The sequence below is a fragment of the Lissotriton helveticus genome, chromosome 2_1, assembly GCF_964261635.1.
Source record: "Lissotriton helveticus chromosome 2_1, aLisHel1.1, whole genome shotgun sequence".
Lineage (NCBI taxonomy): Eukaryota > Metazoa > Chordata > Amphibia > Caudata > Salamandridae > Lissotriton > Lissotriton helveticus.
In genome coordinates, this window is record NC_136059.1 from 718863754 (window position 1) to 718882473 (window position 18720).

Genomic DNA, 18720 nt, shown 5'->3' on the forward strand with positions numbered 1-18720 from the left:
CTGTTGAGTGTGACTGACACTGTTCTACATCTTTCAAATCATTTTTAAAGGTGAGTAATGATTCTTTTAATAAAGATAGAGTGCTGTATGCACTATGGGGAAGATTAAGAAGCATATTGTGCTTCTTTATTCTTGCATTTTGTGTCATTTTTTGTAATGTTGTTTAAAAATAAAATGGTGCATATTGGCAATGTATTTTTAAAATGAGTTAGGTTTCTGCTTTGTTTCTGCAGTGGTCATTTAAATGAGCTGTGCTTTGTGTCAAAAACAATTTAGTATGCAAAATCTTTTCTGGAAAAAAGAGAAAACATTTTCACATTTTTCAATAATGTCACCTGTGCCTTGTAACAGTTTGCCTCAATTAGCTTAAAGAGTATTTTTTGCTTGTGTCTCACTTTACTTTGTGCCTGTGTGTAATCTGATATATGATTCATTTAATGAAGATACACTGCTGTTAAAAATATGGTAGTATATGTTTTTTGAAGACATGGTAGATTACATGTAACATTCTGGTCATGTGCTAAGATCACACTGATGGGTGAATCAAGCTTCACTCACAGTGTGATCTTAGGCACATGACCAGGATGTTACATGTAATGAGAAATTAATGTTATCTCTTGCTTATATATATAGGTGGCCTGTTTTTGGTCTGTAGAGACAGTGAAATAATATGAGCAGAAACACACATACTGCTTGCAGAGACAGCCATGGTAGATTGCATGTAATATCCTGGTCATGTGCCTAAGATCACACTGTGAGTCAAGCTTGATTTTTAATGGATCTGGGTGGATAATGTGATTAGTTGATGTCTTTAAAAATATGGAAGTACATGTTTTTTAAAGATATGGTAGATTACATGTAACATCCTGGTCATGTGCCTAAAATCACACTGATGGGTGAATCAAGCTTCACTCACAGTGTGATCTTAGGCACATGACCAGGATGTTACATGTAATGAGAAATTAATGTTATGTCTTGCTTATATATAGGTGGCCTGTTTTTGGCCTGTAGAGACAGTGAAATAATATGAGCAGAAACACACATACTGCTTGCAGAGACAGACATGGTAGAGTACATGTAACATGCTGGTCATGTGCCTAAGATCACACTGTGAGCCAAGCTTGATTTTAAAAGGATCTGGGTGAATAATGTAATTAGTTGATGTCTTTAAAAATATGGAAGTACATATTTTTTAAAGACATGGTAGATTACATGTAACATTGTGGACATGTGTCTATGATCACACTGATGGGTGCATCAAGCTTCACTCACAGTGTGATCTTAGGCACATGACCAGGATGTTACATGTAATGAGAAATTAATGTTATGTCTTGCTTATATATAGGTGGCCTGTTTTTGGCCTGTAGAGACAGTGAAATAAGATGAGCAGAAACACACATACTGCTTGCAGAGACAGATGTGGTAGATTACATGTAACATCCTGGTCATGTGCCTAAGATCACACTGTGAGTCAAGCTTGATTTTAAATGGATCTGGGTGAATAATATGGTTAGTTAAATGTCTTTAAAAATATGGAAGTACATGTTTTTTAAAGACATGGGGCCAGATGTAGGTGAGGGACATTTACCGACTCATAAATACCGAATTTTACCGATTCAGTATTTATGAATCGGTAAATATGAAGGAGGGAGATGTAGCTAATTTTTTATTTAGAAATACCGAATCGGTAACATTCGATATTTACCGATTCGGTAAATACCGAATCGGTATTTCCTATTGATTCCTATGGGCTGTGAAGCCCATAGGAATCAATGGGAAATACTGATTCGGTATTTACCGAATCGGTAAATACCGAATGTTGCAAGGGTGCAGGGGGTGTCACTTTGACACCCTCTAGCACCAGAAGTAAAGGCATGTGTGACATGTGGCACACATACATGCCCTTAGGGCATGTCTGTGTGTCACATTGCACAGTGTGCATGCACAGATGTGCATGCACACCTGGATTCGGTATTTTACCACACAATAGGATTGTGTGGTAAAATACCGACTCTTAAGGGCCTGTGACACTCTCAGGAGTGTCACCTACATTTGGATTTACCGAATCGGTAAAATTACAGATTCAGTATTTTACAGAATCGGTAAATTTACCGAATCGGTAAATTTACCGATTCTGTAAAATAATGGCCCCTACATGCCAATTCCTAAATACCGGTCGGTAACGGCCGTAATCGGCCTTTACCGACCGGTATTTGGGCTCCTACATCTGGCCCATGGTATATTACATGTAACATCCTGGTCGTTGTGCCTAAGATCACACTGATTTTTCTTTTTTTTTTAAAGTCGTTTTTATTGCAGACTTACAGGACAAAGATCATTTCTGTATAAACAGTACATCTCTGCGCTTCCATACATCATTCTCTGTACAATTCTTTACACAGCCTTTAGGCCCACATCCCGGAGGACGGGCGGCGATGAACTGGGAAGTGTCAGAAGTTTGAATATGGCCTCGCTTGTAGCCCTTTCGCTTAGGAGTATGCTTGTCTGCTTTTTAGTTTCTTCTTATGTCTATCCTCCTAATTTTTATAAACTGTCCCCAACTCCCTCCCCCCCCCATCCTCCCCCACCCACGCAGGAGATCTCGTTAAGCTCTAATCTATGGGTTCTATCAGGAGTCAATGAGTATCTAGGTGTGTGATGTGCCTGGTGCACCTTCGGAATTGTCTTTGATCTGGTCCGGGGCCTCTTCGTCCTCCTGTAGCGTGCTATCTCTCAGGGATTGAGCCACCGCTTCCCACGCTGCCACTGCGTCTAGTGCCCTAACGTCTGGTTTCCGCCGAGCTGTTTGGTTTTGAAGTGTGCTCTCACAAGCAAATTTCAGGAACTCATTGAGCCATCGTCTGTGTGTGGGGCCCACTTTCGCCTTCCACAGTCTTGTGATCTCCCTCTTGGCCAGTAACAGGCCCATATCTATGAATTTGCTTGTGGTCTTGTTTTTGGGCGTGTGTGGGAACCAGTGCAAAATACAAACCGCCATGTCAAATAATAGTGTTCTGTCTGTTACCTCATTTAGCGTATCACCAATTGTACGCCAGTACCCCCATAGGTCCGGGCAGGACCATAGCATATGGTCCAACTCCGCTCCCTCTGAAGTGCAACGTGGGCACGCCACTTCGGCCACCCCGAAATATTTCTTGATTTTACCGAGAGTCATATAGGCTCTATGGAGAACGTAAAAGTGAATTTGTTGGAAACGCGCGTTTCGTGTACTTTTCTGTGCCCGCCGCACTATCTGGGCCCAAGTCGTCTCGGGGATCTCTCTATTTAGGTCCAACTCTCATTTGGCTTTTAGCGCCGTTGGTGACGGCAAGTTCTCCCGGAGCATTCTGGAATACAGGCACGTTACAGCTTTGTAAGTGCCGGCTGCCATCATGGTGTACAGACAGGCCATGGTCATAGTTGGTTCCGCGAGCCCCTCCTTCCAAAGCGCCTGTATGGCCCCAGTCACTGCGACATGCAGAAGGTATCCTCCCCGCGGGAGGTCGAACCGTTCCTGCAGATCCTGAAATGGGATGAGCGCCCCATTCACATAAAGGTCGCCAATCACCTGTATCCCCGCGTCCTCCCAAACCTGCAACTGCGACCAATCTCCTCCATGGGGGAGCGCAGTCACTATTCCAAGGGGTATTTCTGGAGCGTATGGGTGTCTCGTCCCCGCGCGGCGCTGGGATCTGTTCCAACAGAGCCTGAATGTTTGTTCTTCGAGTGTCAGATCTCGAAGGGCAACCTTCTGTTGTAAGGTGATATAGGCCAGGACATGCCGCGGAGTGCCCCCGTCTCTCCCGTGTTCCGGACCTCGGAATACCCTCGCCACTTCTTGTGTGAAGATCTGCAATTGAGCCGCAAGGTAGTAAAGTTCGAAGTCCGGGACCGCTAAACCCCCTTTGTCTTTCGAGCGGGTGAGCGTTGTTAATGCTACTCTACATCTTCCTGAGCCCAAGAGGAACGAGGTCAGCTGTGACTTCAGTCGTCGAAAAAAGGAGCCAGGTATCCAGATAGGAAGGGTGCGAAAATAATAAAGAAATCGCGGCAGGGCAATCATTTTTAATAATGAAATGCGGCCGGTAACCGAGAGCGGGAGTGTGGCCCAAAAGGCCATGCTTCCCTTCAGTGCCCTCATGCATCGGCCCACATTGCCCTCCAGCATATCTGCTGCCGTGTGGTACACGTATACTCCTAGGTATTTCAGGCAGGTGGGCTCCCAAAGAAGTAAGGGTTGATGGACAGGCCGTGTTATATCACGTCGCAGAGGAAACAAGCAGGTCTTTTCGCAATTTACTTTCAAGCCCGAAAGCTCTCCAATCCGCGCAAGCAGTCTCTCCGCTCCCTCCAGCGCCTCTGTCTCGTTCTCTAGGAATAACAATAGGTCATCTGCGAATAAAGCGATGAACTGTTGGCCCGCCCTACTGTTTATACCTTTAAAATGCCTCCCCGTCCTAACTTCAGCCGCGAGGGGTTCGATCGCCAGGCGAATAACAGGGGGGATAGGGAGCAACCCTGCCTAGTTCCACGCTCCACCGGGTTTTGGTTCGAAACCAGGGATCCCACCTGTACTCTTGCCACCCCTGCGGTATACAAGACTCGCGTCCATCTGACATAGCCCTCCCCTAGACCAAAGCGTTCCTTGACTTTATATAAGTACCCCCACTCTAAACTATCGAACGCCTTCTCAATGTCTATCGACAGGACTAGGGGCGTCTGGGTTTCTGAATACGTGTCCTCCAACAGTCGCGTAAGCCTCCTAATACTAATGGTTGTGTTGCACGCTGGAATAAAACCAGACTGGTCCGTGTGGACCAAATCCGGCATGTGCTGCAAAAGTCTGGTTGCAAATATAGCACTTAAGATTTTGTAGTCCGTGGTCAGCATGGAAAGCGGCCTATAGGAAGTCGGGTGGTTACTCTCCCTTCCAGGCTTCAGTAAGGGGATCACAAGCGCCTCGCGCATGGATTGGGGTAAGCAGCCAGCAGTTCTGGCCTCGTTATATATCGTTTGGAGACGCGGCGCCAGCAGGTCTGAGTATTTACTATAGAATTCTATGGGCAGCCCATCCAACCCCGGCGTTTTGTTGCGGGCCATCTTTTTGATGGCCCCCTTGATCTCTCCTAGTCCTATGTCCCTGCTCAAGTCATCCGCCTGTTCTTTATTCAGTTTCGGTAATTGTAGGCCCTCAAGAAAAGCGTCAATCTCACTCCCTTGCCCCTCCAATGCACTCCTGTATAGGACCTCATAATATCTTTGAAAGCTCTTCAATATCTCTGTCTGATTATAGTGCATGTGGCCCCCTTCCCCTTTTATGGCCAGAATCGGGGAGCTTCGTTTATTAGGGTTGGCTAGCCATGCCAGTAGTGTCCCAGCTTTATCCCCCTCAACATGAGTCCTCAGCATGTAAGCCTTGTAATCAAGCTACGGAGGCGCTCCACTTCCACCGCCACTGCTTCTCTAGCCAAGCTAACCTCTTCCTGGAGCTCAGGGTGGCCCGGTCACGCGATCTCTGCTGCTCCCAGTTTAGAGTCTGCCTTGTTCAGGTCATCCAGCAATACTTTGCGCATGCCTACATGTTTCCCTATGCACTGGCCCCTAACTACCACCTTAAAGGCGTTCCACTCCATCGCTCTAGAGGTAGTGGATCCCTCATTGTTGGCAAAGTATTGAATTATCCCCTCCTCCAGTGTTGCCTGGAACAGCAGGTCGCCCAATGTCTCAGGTCGCAGCTTCCAAGTCGGGACGTGTGATACCTCAATCACCCAGCTTAAAGTGACCATCATAGGGTTATGATCCGAGATTGTCTTAGTGAGGTATTCAGTCCACTCTACAGCCGGCATCACGAGCGGAGAGCACAGTATTGCATCAATCCGGACGTGTAGGTCATGGAGGCTAGAGAAGTATGAGTAGTCTCGTTCAATCGGGTGTTGTGTGCGCCATGCATCTACCAGGTCCCATCCCTTTTGCCAGTCCATCCTACCCTTCGTGAGGCGGTGTACAGGGGAGTCTCTAAGCGGTGGGTGAGATCTATCTAAAGTTGTGTCCGCCACCGAGTTGAAGTCCCCTCCAATCAGAATAGGGCCCGCTAAGTAGTGTGCAAGTGTCCCAGAGAGTCTCGTTAGAAAGGTCAGCTGCTCGGAGTTTGGTGCATATATGCTACATAATACTATGTCCCTGCCCCTGAGTCTGCCCTCTACTGCAACATATCTGCCCTCAGGGTCTATTATGTGCTTCGTCGCCTGAAAAGGGGTGCCCGCTCTTATCCAGATTAACGTACCTCTAGCAAACGCTGAGTAAGTAGTATTAAACACTTGTCCCCTCCACCTCCTCTGCAAAGAGATCCCCTCTTGTTTTGTGAGATGTGTTTCTTGTAACAGTGCGATGTGTACTCCCCTGCGAACCACATAGACGTGAATTTTATGCCTTCTTGCCATGGTGTGTAGTCCCCGCACATTCCAGGTTATACATCGTAATGTACCCGTATTAGCCATTGTCCCATAGTAGCTGTCGTAACATCACACAAGATCCTGTCCCTGAGTAAGTGGCGGTGCCCCCCAAATTTGTCTGCAAGCTCTTCTATGTTGTATTTCCCTTTTGTCTAGAAACAAACAATTGCCAAGGAAGAAAAACCCCACAGTTTCCCCGCACACCCCCCCCAGAACAGGCCCCAATATCAAGCTATCAGTTGCCATCCAAACTCTGTTGGCCTTGCCAAGCCCGCCTATATCACGGTCGTAACCGTGTGTGCCTTAAGGGCTAGTGGAGTGTGGCTCAAACCGGAAGGCAGCTACGCAAGCCCCCCCCGCACCCACCAGACCCCCCATAGTTAGCAGCGATGTGACATCCCTGCGTGTGACCCCCATCTTCGTTACCTTTCAGTCCTCATGTACCCCCCACATCAGTTGCGTCCGCCGTTTATCGCCTCCGCATCAAAGGCTCAAGATCTCCTCCGATGTCTGCGGCGTTACCAACGGGCCTTCATCGCTATGTACTTCTGATTGGTCCGTCTCCGAGCCCGAGGCATGCTCCTCCGATTCCGTACCCTGCTTGGATGGGGAAGCATCAGATCTCGACAGCGTCTCTACCACTTTCAGCACGGCCTTTCTCTCCTCTTCCGTTTGGAACGCAGTAGGTTTACGAGAGCCTTGTCGCCTTTTACGTAGTCTCTGTGATTTCCGCACCTGCTTTGTCGGGCGCTCACTTTCCTCTCTGAGTTTGGCCCCGTCCGTCCCCGCCTTGTGCGTTTCCCACCATGTCCATGCATCCTCTGACGTGAGGAAAAAGAGTGCCTTGTCGTCCAGTACCACTCGGAGCTTAGCCGGAAAGAGCAGAGAGTACGGAATACCTTCAGTTCTTAGTTCTCATTTGATGGACAAGGAGGGGGCTTGCATCCGTTGTGTCTCATAGGTATAGTCAAGGACTCGTGTCACCTTGCTATTCGTGACCTGGAATGGCCCCACTTCCCTGGCTCTCTGGATCCCTGTCCTTATAGTGCAGCAGTTTGGCTATAATCGGTCTTGGCGGTTGGCCCGGTTTGGGCGGCCTAGCCGGGACGCGATGGGCGCGTTCTAGTGTGAAGAAAGGGGAGAGGCCTACCGGCGCCACCGTCATCTTAAGCCAGGTGTCCAGATATTCAACCATATCGTCCCCTTCTGTTTTTTCTGGAATGCCAACTATTCGGACGTTGCTGCGTCGACTCCTGTTTTCGGCGTCCTCAGCCCTCCTCTCCAGTGTTTGTATGCGGTCTAGGGCGTCCGCTAGCTTCCCTTCCATAGTTTTGCGGGAAGGGGCCAACTCACGCAGGGTGTCTTCGGTGTCCTTGACCCTGTCTTTAAGTTTGTCGTGGTCAGCATGGAGGAGGCCCAAACCTGACGCCACTTGCGCAATATCCTGTTGCAAGGTGTCTCTTGTCGCCTCAATAGCCTCCAGTATGCGGTTTTGAAGTTGCTGCAGGTCTGAGGGCCCTGCGGAAGACCCTTCAGGCGTTTCCGAGGCCGTAGCTCCCTCCGTCTTCCCCTTGTTCCTCACCATGATCGCAAGTCGCCCCTTGTACAGGTGCTCTCAGCGTATGTCACAGCTCTAGGGACGTCTTCTCGGCCTTCTCCAGTATGTGGCCTCAGGTAGCTATCTCCGTCGGTTCCGCGGTTCCCTGCCTGGACGTTCAGTCCGAGTCGGTGTCGGTCTCTGCAACAGGCGGATGTCCGTACCAGCAGCCGCCGGCCTGTCTCCCTCTCCTATACAGCTATGTGCCACTTCAGCCACGGAATATCTCCTCGGGTCCCCCCAACTCCTGGACAGCCTTTCTCGACTCGGGGTCACGATCCTACATTTGGGATGTTCTTGCAACCCCTGATTGATCCCACGCAAAGTTAGGGCTGTTCTTCTTGGCGGGTCCCGTCCGTTGGACAATCTCGCTGGTGTTCCCGCTCACTCGGCTCAGCCATTGCTGTCTCTGTGCCCCTCCACAGCCCCCAATGTGACCTGAGGTCATTCCGGGTTCTGGCGCGGTCAGGGGGTCCGTTCTCTACCCAAACGCTGTGGCTCCTCACTAGCTGCCGAACCGCGTTTCCCCAGCCCGCCCTGAGTCTCACCCTGATTCAGCGTGATGTGGTCCGTGTCTAGGGTCTGCCAGTCACCAGGGGAGGCCAACGAGGCACCGTCAGTCCCTTCGATAGCCGCGGAGGGACGGTCGGGCTGCCCCACTTTCAGATTCCACAGTCTATTCCTCGTTTTGCAGGCGGGGTGGGATTCTTATCACTGGAGGGCACTTCGTTTCACGGTAGCGCCCGGCGAGTCTGCAGATGCAGTCGGTGTCAGCCTTCGCCGCCCAGCCTAGCTACTAGTGCTCCAGCTCTCCCCGCCGTCGTAACCCTCAAGGCTTCCCCCGTGCTATCCTCTCCGCGCCGTACCTTTCCGCCTTCTCCAGCAGAGAGCTCGCTGGCCGTCTCGTACTCCCAGGCCTATGGTGGTCGCCCTCTAGTTGGACCACACCAGCGACCAGGTTCCTCTCCCTGCAGATCCGCACGTGGCAGGCACAGAGCGTTCCGTAGGGGTAAGAAGACTGACCCCCTCCGTTATTGCTCTGGTCCGGTTCCATATTTTTAAAGACATCAACTAAGCACATTATTCACCCACATCCATTTAAAATCAAGCTTGACTCACAGTGTGATCTTAGGCACATGACCAGGATGTTACATGTAATCTAACATGTCTGTCTCTGCAAGCAGTATGTGTGTTTCTGCTCATATTATTTCCCTGTCTCTACAGTCCAAACACAGGCCACCTATATATAAGCAAGACATAACATTAATTTGTCATTACATGTAACATCCTGGTCATGTGCCTAAGATCACACTGTGAGTGAAGCTTGATTCACCCATCAGTGTGATCTTAGGCACATGACCAGGATGTAACATGTAATCTACCATGTTTTTAACATGTACTTTCATATTTTTAAAGATATCAACTAAGCATATTATACACCCAGATCCATTTAAAATCAAGCTTGACTCATAGTGTGATCTTAGGCACATGACCAGAATGTTTTATTTATTTATTTATTTAAACTTATAAGGCACACGGCTACCCGCAATGGGTTTCCCGGCGCCAAGGGATAGACTGAAGAAGAAAGAACTACCAGGCATCAATAAGTGAAGCTACCAGAAGACTTTTCCAAATTATTGCTGGAAAAGCCAAGTTTTTAAGCCCTTGCGAAACCGAAGAAGATCTGTCTCCATCTTCAGCCTCACAGGCAAGGCATTCCAGGATTTTGTGCCCAAATGGGAGAACGAGCGGCCGCCCATTTTCACTAACCTAAATCTAGGAATAGTGAAATCTCCTTTTCCTGATGATCTCAGACTGCGACTAGGTATATACGCATGAATAAGATTCTGTAGATAGCTCGGAGCTGAGCCCTGTTTTATCTTGAAGATGTAACAAAGGCCTTAAATTTGATTCTATTCCTTATTCTCAGCCAGTGCAGGTCACAGAGGGCTTGAGAAGCAGATGTTCTCCGAGGAACATTGCATAACAGCCGTGCGGCTGCGTTTTGAAGAACCTGAAGTTTGTTCAAGGTTGTCAAATCGGCACCAAGATACAAGACATTCCCGTAGTCCAGGCGAGATATTACCAAAGCCTGGACTACCGTCCATTGTGTAGAGGCAGGGAGCATCCACAAAATTTTTTGAAGCCATCGTAAGGTAGCAGCACAAATAGAGGCCACCTTAACGGCCTGTTGTCGCATTGTAAGTTTTTCATCAATTAAGAATCCGAGATTGCGAACCTGGGTCACAGGTTGCGGGGTAGGACCCATACTCTCGGGCCAATGTTGAGGGCCCCAGAGATCTTTATCCTTGCCCAGGATCACAATCTCGGTCTTGTCTCCATTTAATTTAAGGAAATTCTCCTGCATCCACCTTGCCACCTGAGACAGGCCCAGCTTAAGAGCCGAAGTATTATTACCTTCCCTGTTAGAAAGGGAGAAAATAATTTATGTATCATCGGCGTAAGAAAATAAAGTCAAACCGGCTTCCTCCACAATAGTGGCCAGGGGTCTAACGTAGATGTTAAAAAGTAGTGGGCTGAGAATAGACCCCTGGGGAACGCCATACGCCGATGCACACATTTTTGAGGATGCTTTAGCCGAAAAAACCTGGAAAGTGCGCTCACTTAAAAAGGAAGCAATCCAAGTCAAGGCTGAGCCCCCAACTCCCAGAGATTGGAGAGACATGAGAAGAGTGGAATGGGACACGGTATCGAACTCTGCACTTAAATCCAAAAGGATAAGTGCAGATGTATCCCCGTGATCGATACCATGCCGTAAGTTCTCAGTAACTCCCAAGAGTGTAGTCTCTGTGGCGTGGTGAGCTCTAAATCCAGATTGAGATGGATGTAAAATGTTACATATAATCTACCATCTCTGTCTCTGCAAGCAGTATGTGTGTCTCTGCTCATATTATTTCACTGTCTCTACAGGCCAAAAACAGGCCACCTATATATAAGCAAGACATAACATTAATTAGTAAATCGTTTTTGACACAAAGCAAAGCACATGTAATGTAAATCAGCCTTTTGTTGTATACTAGTGTTTATATCGTTTACTTATTGTAATTGCTATGTAATATGTTTGTAGTGGTCTATAATATGTTATTTTTTCTTTACCACAGATTATAATCATCTATACAAAGAAAGAAAAATATGCCATTCAAACAAAGACGTGAAAAACGTTATTAAAAAATTTAAGGTCTAAGGAGAAAAAAAACAAGACTCAACCAAAACAAAATCTTCAGAGAAAAAAAATAATGCTCCTGGTAAGCAAACTAAAATTTTTCTCAGGAACTTATTGAAATGTCAAAAAAAACGTGTGTTTTCAAACAAGAATAAGACACCTGTAATTAGAAAGAAGACAGTGTGTCCCTCTAAAAATGTTAGACCTGTACAAGTAGATCATATTGTCTACAGCAATAGAAGGAGAAATCAATTTATTGAAATTCGTAGACGAATGTTTTATAACAGAATTATATCTAATTTATTAAAAAATGTAAAGAGGTATCAAAAAAAGACCGCTTTTTATAAGAAAAAAAAACCATAGTTAAGATTGTGGATGAAGCATTTAAAGTGAAAAATAAATTGTTTAGTTTAGTAATGAATAGAGTTCGTACACTCGATAAGGTAATCAATGTGTTCAAATCAAAATGTAAGTGGAGGAGAGTAATTAATCGGACTAATTTTTGTGATGTTTTTTCTGGAGAATGGAAGCATAGTTCAAGTTGGGAGCCATTTTTTAATGAAGAAAGTTACTTTCAGGATAATGATTTGGTCCATGCAGTTTACACCAGTGGTCGAGCATATGAGGTGAAGGACGGTTGTCCGGTTGAAAAAGAAGAGATTGTGCCTAGAAATACAGAAGAGGTGTTAGCTGATGAAGTTTTAGGAAGATGTCCTAAGGCTCCAGTGTATACTTGGAATTGTAGTAGTATTTGTAGTGTGCGACAGGATTCAATTGATTTGTTTCGCAGTTTCTTACGGACATATACTAAGAAAAGTGTGAAACAAAAAGTGAACATTTTACAAGAGTTAGATCCTTGTAGAGTGAGAGAAAAAACAGGTTTGCAAGTGCATTCACTGGCTTGTCTTTCAAGAAAAGTATGTCAGAGTGTTTTTCACCATTTTAGGATGTTAGCAGTGCATCATAATAAAGTGAGGAAATTACTGAGAAGGTTGTATTATGCAAAAAGTCCAGCACTTAAACTAAAACAGGTAAACAGTGCTCTTTTGCATGGAACTGAATTAGATGTCAAAAACATTTGTGATGAAATTGAGTTTTGTTACTTTGGTGAAAAAGAGGTCAGTGCAGAAATTGATACAGTAATAGAAGGTAATGAAGAAGAGAATGTAGAGATTTTAAGTACAGAAAAATTTGAAAATGAAATTACAAAGTTTAAGGTCAATTCAAGTGAAAGGTCTAATTTTACTTGTGTGTGTTGTGGACGAACTCATTATAAGCATCAGACTAGATTAGTTGATTTATATGTACAAAGCGAAAAGATAAATAATAATGAGTGGAAGGATTTTGCAACTTATTTATTGGTTGAAAATTGTTTTGATTTGAGTTCTGATCAACGTATTTTTAAATATTGTTATAATAAATTAAATGAAAACAGAATGCCTGCTAGAGCTGTTCATAATAATCTGGAGTTGGTAGACATTCCTTCTGAATTGATGGATTTAAATACCTATGAGTCTATTCTGATTCAATGTGTGCATCCTTTTCAGGCTATTGTTCGCATGGAGCCTAAAACAGGGAAATTGCCTCCTTCAGATTTACAGAGAGGATTAAAGGGAAGAGTTGTTTATTTGCCTCTAGATTTTAAGAAAAATATTGATACAATTGGTGTCGAAAAAGTAGAAGAGGAACCTCTGGTTATTCTAGTTAATGGTGTTCTGACAAAAAGTAAGAAAATCTGGCAAGAATTAGTGGATGTTAGGAAAGTCAAAAAGGCAATGTTGTATCTGGTAAAAAATAATCAGTACTATAAAAATGTGTATGTGGGAGAAGAGGAAACAACTGTACAAGACGACACTGATGTCTCTGCTGGGCAAATAGAAAAAGTTGATGTCTCTAGAAGTGAAGAAATTTATGAACATTATAGTGTTCATCCATTGCATTCCAAAGAAGTAATGGGGAATGCTATTGACTTGTTTCTGATGAAAAAGCCAAAAGAAGTCCCATTAGTGTATGGGAAGAAAGTTTGGAAGCTCGTTGTTTTCCACAGTTATTTCCAACAGGTGAAGGTGGACGATATGACGACCGACCTGTTCAAATTCCTGCATCTGAATATCGGACTTCAAGATTATATGCAGAAGATCCAAGGTTTCGTCAATGCATTCCATATTTGTTCCATCTACTGTTTGAGAGTGATTTGTCTGGACTTTCGTATGCAGTAAACCATATACTGAAAAGTAGAACACATCTACAAAATGTTTCGGCAAGGGATTTTATGGATAAAGTGAAACTGTAAGACAATGTTTTGGAATCTCAGCTAATTAATCTCATGGCATGTCAGCGTGGTACTAACGAGTATTGGTACCGTCGTCATGGGGAATTGAAATGTATGCTAAGAAACTTAGGAACTCCTACATGGTTCCTCACTCTTAGCTGTGCTGAGTATGCTTGGGAATACTTACTTGAATTTCTACGAGAGGCAAAGAAAAACATTGAAAATATTGAATACAATACACCTGAAGAACTGTGCTCTTTGGATCCAGTTAATGTATGCAGATATTTCAATCATAGGTTTGAAGCTATGATGTCTTTTATTACAAACAAAAAAAATCCTCCGCCTGGAGAGGTGTTGGATTTCTTTTGGAGAAAGGAGTATCAAGCAAGAGGTGCTCCTCACATACATATGCTGCTATGGATTAAAGATGCACCAAAATTTGGAACAGATTCAGATGAGAAAGTGATGAGTTTCATTGAGCAGTATTCTACATGTGCTGTTCCGAAAAATACAGAAGAAAACAACTTAAGACATCAAGTTTTACGCTTTCAAACTCATCGTTGTGGGAAATACTGTCGTCGAAAATACAAATGCAAGGACAAGTTCGACACAAAATGTAGTTTTGCATTTCCACGTCCAATAATATCGAAAGGAAGAGTCAACAATTTTATGTCTTCTCTGCGACATACTGTGACAAGAAAATCACCCAAAAATACATACAACCTAAGAAGAAATGAGGAATCCAAATTCATAAAAGACTACAACCCAGTCATTTTGTCCATGTGGAATGGTAACATGGATATTCAATATGTGGCTGACAACTGTATTGCAGTGGCTCTATATGTGACGTCTTACATCACAAAATCAGAAAAGACGGAACTGAAGGAAATGTGGGAGGAAATTTCACATGAAAAGAGTCTAAGCAAGAAATTATACAATTACAGCCTGAAGATGTTGTCGCATCGAGAAATTGGAGCATATGAATGTTCTGATCGGGTATCATCAGCAAGTCTATATGCAAAATCTAGAACCATCATTTGGGTGAGTCTAGGTCTTGCTGCAACACGAAACAGAGTTTTGAAATCTGTACAAGAAATAGAGTATTTGGCGGAGAAAGAACCAGACAGTACAGATATTTTGAAGACAAACATGTTGGATACATACTATCCAAATAGAAGTACTCACCTTGAGAACGTTTGTCTCTAGGAAGTTCTGCAAACCTATACTTTTAAAAAGAACGTCACAGAAGATATCAATAAAGGTGTATATGCTGTAATTGGTTGTGAAGGCTTTCTAGTGAAACAAAGAAAAGGCCATTTGATTAATCATCGAAAATTGAGTTGTGAATCTCCAGACAAAAGGGAATTTTATTACTTAGCTCTTTTGCAACTCTTTAAGCCTTGGCGTACAGAAGAGGAACTACTTGGAAATTTTCTTACTTATGAAGATTCGTTCAATGCAACCAAGGATATGATAGAATGTCCTGTTTTTTCAAATTATCTGCAAATGTTGAACGAGGAAATACAGCAAGAAGCTACAATTGCAGCAGAGATTGCTAGAGACAGTTCTCAAGATAGTCAGAGTTCTGCTTCATTGAGTCAGGATCCACTAGGAGGACCAATTATACAAAATGAAGCTGCCACTGCCATGGATGAAGTTGAAAGAGCCATGGAACAAGCTCAGGAGGATGGAGTAAACGTAGAAGATTTGGAAAAAGAACTAAACGTTGAGCAGAGACAAATATATGACAAAGTCACAGAACACATTGAGCATGGTTTATCTCATGAGAAAAAAGAGTGCTCATGTACATCATTTATACCTGTCCGACTGTATGTGAGTGGAGAAGCAGGAACTGGAAAAAGTTTCCTGATTAAAGTGATTGCAACATGTTTGCAGAAAACAACGGAGTCATCGCTCTCTTGTGTTGTTACTGCTCCAACTGGGTTGGCAGCACACAACATTAAAGGGATTACTTTACATCGCTTTTTGATGCTGCCAGTAGAGCATGATAACAAATTACAATACCACAAGCTATCTGGAGAAGCTTGTTGTGAAGTTTCAAGAGTCCTAAAGAAAATGAAACTTCTTATCATTGATGAAGTAAGCATGGTATCAAATGTAATGCTTGCTTTTGTGCATTTAAGAATGCAAGAAATTCTTAAAACAGACTATGATGTGTTATTTGGAGGCAAACACATCATTGTTTTTGGAGATCTACTGCAACTAACTCCAGTGAAAGGACAGCCAGTGTTTAAAATGCTTACGCATGAAGATACCAGGAAGTGCTTATGAAGCATTGGAAATGTTAACATGTGGTTAAATTTCAAACATGCAGAACTGCTTCAAAATATGCGACAGGCAAAGGATGAAGATTATAAAAATATTCTACAAGATGTAAGAATTGGAAAACTAACTGAGCATGGCAAAGAAGCTTTACATGGATGATTAATTTCAAATTTGTTTCCAAATGAAAATATTCTCCCAGAGAATATTTTTAAGAAAATTCCTGAAAACAAATCTGTCATATGCTTGATGCCAACTCTGCAAGAATGTTCAATCTTCAACAACAAAATGTTAAAGTTGGAAAATCAAGAGATTGTGAAACTGGAAGCTATTGATAAAATTGAACATGAAGGAGCAACTATTATTTTGTCACAAAAGTTGAAATCAAAATTGGATTCTTTAGAGAAGACAATATCTAAAACTGCTGGTATGGAAAAGACTCTGTATGCATCTTTAAATTGTCGTATAATTTTACGACGTAATTTGCATGTGGAAAGAGGTTTAGTAAATGGAGCAATGGGTCATGTTGTGGATTTTGTGAATTACCGAAATAGAGATGGAATTGAATTTATAAAAATTAAATTTGATGGTACTGAAGAAGTACAACAAATCAGTCGTTGTTCTGCCCGATTTTTGCTTGTGAAAGATTTATATGTCCGCAGAAAACAGTTTCCTGTTTCTTTGGCATATGCAGTGACTATTCATAAATCTCAAGGTTTAAGTGTTGATAGTGCTTTGGTGAATATTGAAAATTCTGTGTTCAAGGAGGGTATGGCATATGTTGCTTTATCTCGAGTCAGAACTTTATCAGGAATGTACTTGATTGATTTTGATGAGACAAAGATTAATGCAGATCTAAATTGTGTAAAAGAATATAATAGGTTAAGAAGAGAGTATGCTCCAAATTTACCTCAATATCCTCTATTTGAAAAGCGTGTGGGAGGCCGAAAAAGAAGAAATGAGAAAAATTGTAGTGAAGTTGTAGCAAAAAGAAAAAAGCTAGATGAACCAGTAATTGTAAGCAGAAACGAAATGGATTCAGTTAAAGATGTTGTTGGTTTTCAGTTTGAAAATAGTTCTGGTGTCAACTGCTATGCTAATGTAGTGGTTAATGTTGTTTTTTTTCTCCAAACTGTACAAGAACAGATTGCTGAAAATCGTGATCAAACATTTTGTTGTTTATTAAATTCTGTGTTAGAGAAATGTAGCAGTGATAGAACAAAAATACAAAGTGTTTCTGAAATTCGAAATGTTTTAGACATATGTTCTGGTCTAAATCAATTTTCACAGAATATTCAGCAAGATTGTCAGGAATTTCTAATGTATATGCTTGTTGTTTTGCAAGATGAAGGTGTAGATGTAGAAAATCTTTTTGGCCTTTCTTATAAATGGCAGCATGACTGCGACAGTTGCTCCTTTTCAAGTAGTACTACAATAGACACTGAAAGATTTATATATTTGACCTTACCAGACTGCAAATCAGTGTCATTTAATAATCTAGTTAGACAAGCAAATCAAAGCATGGTCTGTACTCAATGTAAATCAGCAATGCTATCAACATTATTTATACAAAGATAAGGACAGTATGTAATTTTAATGTTCCAACGATGTAGACCTGATGGAACTAAATTGACAACATTCATTAAAAATGTTGTGGCTTCTCAATTATCAATTTCAGAAAGAACCTTTACAACTGCAGCAATTATTTACCATGATGGTCCTTCAAATCAACAACATCAGAACATTACACAGCTTATTTAAAATGTCAAAAAGGATGGAAACACTGTAATGATACTCAATTGACTTTCAAACAACGTTTGCCTTCTGACTTACAACATTCTTACCTAGTGTTCTTACAACCTAAATTTTAAGGAAGGTAATTGGCCTATGTAGATGGCAGCAGTTAATATAAATTAGTTTGCTGTTCAAAATTACTTTCTGAATGAGAGTGATGAAGATAATAAAAAACATGTAGTTCTCATAGAGAAAGTATATGTATATCACATAGTGTGTGCTGTGAGTATTATAGAAAATATTTATAAAAAGTAAACTAGAGGTGGAAATAAAACTATTGTTTCATAATGTAAAAGATGTTGGAGCTTTTCTTTCAGAAACTCGGGTAAATGAGAAATTAAGAATACTCTGGACTAATTTTCAAAGAAAAGGACTTTCCATACACTATTTGGCCTCGTGGAAAAGTAGATGGATCAACAGTGAGTTTAGATATGTTTTTTCTAAATTGTACATTATTTATTAAAAGATTGTATGGGTTTTTTAAACACAATCATTTTGATTGTGTTTTTTTTTGCCCGCTGTTATATGATGAGTACTATTGAAGTCACTGTTTTAAGTGAAATTCAATATATTCTGAGAACAGCAAAAATAAACCATATAACATGTTGTTGAAATTATTTTGTATTTTCTATTATTAAATATATATTATTCTCCCATTCTCTTATGCTCACTCACCTATTTCCACCCTCTATCACTCCTCTTAACTCACCCTCACTGGCCTTTTTTCACTCTCCCTCACCTCCCTTCCCTTATTCCACTTTCCTCACTTATTCTCATTATCCACTCCTTCACGGCCCTTTCCCTCTCTCCCATCCACCACTTTCCAGCTGTCAGTCACTCTACTTCACTCCCCTTCCCCTTGTTTCCTTTCTTTGTTCCCTCAATAATTCCCCTTCTCTCACTCACCTTATTACACTTCACTCACTCCTTCTCTCACTTCCACACTCCCCTTCCCTCACTTTCTCTCTCTTAGCCTCAGTCTCTCGATCCTCTCACTCTCTCACTCCTCTTCCGTCACGCTTACTCCCTAAAACTCACCCACACTCCTTTACTTACCTTTCTTTGCTCTCTCACTCAGTTCCTTTCTGCCACTCTTTCCTTCACTACCTCTATGTTCTCACTCCTTCACTTCCCTTGT